This window comes from Lynx canadensis, chromosome C1 (genome assembly GCF_007474595.2).
Source record: "Lynx canadensis isolate LIC74 chromosome C1, mLynCan4.pri.v2, whole genome shotgun sequence".
Taxonomy (NCBI): Eukaryota; Metazoa; Chordata; class Mammalia; order Carnivora; family Felidae; genus Lynx; species Lynx canadensis.
Window position 1 is genome coordinate 8,395,058 of NC_044310.1, and position 3,084 is coordinate 8,398,141.

General features: G+C 48.8%; 1 non-coding gene across 1 annotated transcript; it reads right to left on the reverse strand.

Annotated features, from left to right (window-relative positions):
- Positions 1-305: 305 nt before the first annotated feature.
- Positions 306-489, reverse strand: LOC115522612. The gene has a single exon (XR_003971500.1). It is a non-coding gene; the product is annotated as a small nucleolar RNA SNORA73 family (small nucleolar RNA).
- Positions 490-3,084: the final 2,595 nt, after the last annotated feature.

Genomic DNA, 3,084 nt, shown 5'->3' on the forward strand with positions numbered 1-3,084 from the left:
AACATCGCTTCTTTGGCTTGTTCAGAGGCAAAGTGTAGAACAGGAGTGAAGGGGGCATAGCAGAAAAACAGAGCAGATAGAGCCTCGCTTTATTTTTTTTTTAACTTTATTTATTTTTGAGAGAGAGCACGAGCAGGGGAGCGGCAGAGAGGGAGACAGAGGATCCAAGGTAGGCTCTGTGCTGAGAGCAGAGCCGGACGTGGGGCTCGAACTCGAACTCACAAACCGTGAGATCATGACCTGAGCTGACGTTGGACGCTCAACTGATTGAGCCACCCAGGCGCCCCATTTCTTTTTTTCTTGTTAGATGTTTCCTGCATGGTTTGTCCCCTCAGTCACCGTCCACAGGGCTCTGAGAAGCCATAGGAATATTCAAGTGGAGACTGTAGACCCGGCTTCATCTTTAACATCACAGGGCTGAGCCCCTATACTCCCTAGGCCACCCGGATGGCAGCCGGGGAGAGCGACCTCCCGGGATACCCACGTTGCAATGCCTCTGATTGAACAGCATCACCCCCTCAAAACGTTCTCCAGAGATTTCACCTTTCCCCCCATCCCATACCACACAAGTGAATTTGAGGAAAGCCTATTTATAAACCGGTCATGGCTCAGTCAGTTAAGCGTCAGGTTAAGCGTCAAACTTCAGCTTCGGTCATGATCTCACAGTTTGTGGGTTCGAGCCCCGCGTCAGGCTCTGACAGCTCGGAGCCTGGAGCCTGCTTCGGATTCTGTGCCTCCCTCTCTCTCTGCCCCTCCCCCACTTGTGCTCTGTCTCTCTCTCTCTCTCTCAAAAACAAATAAACATTAAAAAAAAAATTTAATAAAAAAAATAAAGACCAGCCATTACTGTTGACTCTTTCGGGTTCATCCACCTGATCCGTGCCTCATTGTTCTAGGAGTATGGGGGGTACATATGCCCAGCTTCATCTCCAGAATCACGGAAAGGGCTTGTACCTGGGACGGAATCCTTGGCCCCCAAAGACAGACCTCCAGGCCGGTTCGCATGTTTTCTTTACAGGGCTCCCATGCAAGCTTTGCTAATTGCAACTTGGGTTAAGTCATCCAAACTGCAACAATGTTTCCATCAACAAAGTAGAAGTTTCTACCCTAGTGAGGATTAAAGCCATGATGAGCCTTTCCAAAATGGAGTCCCAGTAGCTTCTCTGCCTTAGGTGTGTTTTTTTTAATGTTTTTAATCTTTATTATTTATTTCTGAGAGAGAGAGAGAGAGAGAGAGAGAGTATGAGCAGGGGAGGGGCAGAGAGAGAGGGAGACACAGCAGGCTCCAGCCTCCGAGCTGGTAGCACAGAGCCCGAAGCAGGGCTCGAACACACGGACCGTGAGATCATGACCTGCCTGAGCTGATGTCTGACGCTTAACCCACTGGGCCACCCCAGAGCCCCTCCCCCCCTCCCCCGCTGCCTTAAGTGTTTTATCTGTTATCTGCATCACCCACCACTAGCGCCACTGACCCAGCGGCTTCCTGGACGGAGCCTGACGCTGAGGATAAGCAGGGGGTTGGGCGGCAGGTCTTTCAGATGTCTGTGATGGGGGGTGGGACACACATATTCGTTCAGTTGGTGTATGTCGGTCCATTCCCTGAGTGCCTACTAGGCACCAGGCAGGGGGCTGGGCACTGAGGATGTCACACCCTCCTAGAGCTTACAGTCTAGTTGGGGGGTGGGGGGGGCAGATCATAAGCAGTAAGCAAGGACACTGATAGGGCAACACCTTCCGACAGTGATAAGTGCTACGGAGAATAAAAGATAGGACGCTGCAATCACCTTGGAAAGCGGCCTGGCAATTTCTTCAAAAGGTAAATATGACCTGCCGTATGATCTGGTCATTCTGCTCCCAGATGTTTACCCAAACAGTGTTCCATAACTCTCCCCTGAATGAATGAATGAATGAATGAATGGACTCGGTGTTCTTCATGTCTCTCTCTGTACTGAAAGTGCAAAGATAAAACTTGGCTGAGGCACACACGGTTGGTGAGGGACGCGACAGATTTAAACTTGAATTCCAAAACTGTGCTCACTAAAGCTATGACCCCAAAGCCTTGTGGGATAGGATTTGGGGAGGGGGGCATTTGTCCTTCCATAGTCGGGACTGGGTCATGGCAGAAACTCTGACTCCTTTGAGAATAGTCACTTTCCTTTGTTCCTATGAGCTACCCCCCCCCCAACCCCAGCCAGCTGGGTCTTCTGCCCCCTCCCCCATGCCTCTGGCCCCAGCTGGTCGGGATGAATGCAGTGTCACTGTGTGAGCGGCAAGGACCTTCCACAGACCCAGCCTTGTGCTTCATCCGCAATCTGTCTTGCCTCCTCGCCTCCCTCCGTCCTTTGCATCCCAGCCTGGGCTGTATTTTCCCTCCCAAGATGGAGGCAGGGAGGGTCCCAGAGCCAGACCTCCTCGGTCCCCAGGCCAGTTTCATACCCACCAGTGATTTGGATAATCTTTCCAACTTCTCTTAACCTCAATCATCTTACTGTAAATAAGGATCGGGATAGCACCTACACCATGGGGTCATTGTGAGCATTTAGTACAGAACGCTTTTCACACCGTGGGCCACAAAATAAGTACTTAATAAATGTCAGTCTTAATCCGAGGAGTTGTTTTTTATTTTCTCCTTCTAATGGGATTGCAGTCTTATTACACCCCTGCAGGCTTGGATGAAACACCTCTAGGATCTCAGGTGGATGGGGACTTTTTCTTAGAAAAAAAAATTGATAAATAATAATATAGTGTTATAATATCCACCATTTATTGAGGAATTACTCTCTTCTCGGTATCCAACAGCAATAATTAACAATAACTAATACTTAATGACAATAGCAGCCAATCCTGATTTAGTGCTTACTATCTGCCAGGCACTATTCTAAACGCTTTTTGTGTATTAATTACTGACAACCCTTTGAGGAAGTTACCATTACGATCTTCCTCTTACACTTGCAAAAACTAAATAAAGCACAGAGAGGTGAAGCAACTTGCCCAAGTTCAAACAGTAAGTGGCAAAGTCGGGATTGAAACACCTGTTCCGCTGTGTGCTAAATCCCAAAAAATCAAACTAGGTGTAGCCGTTTA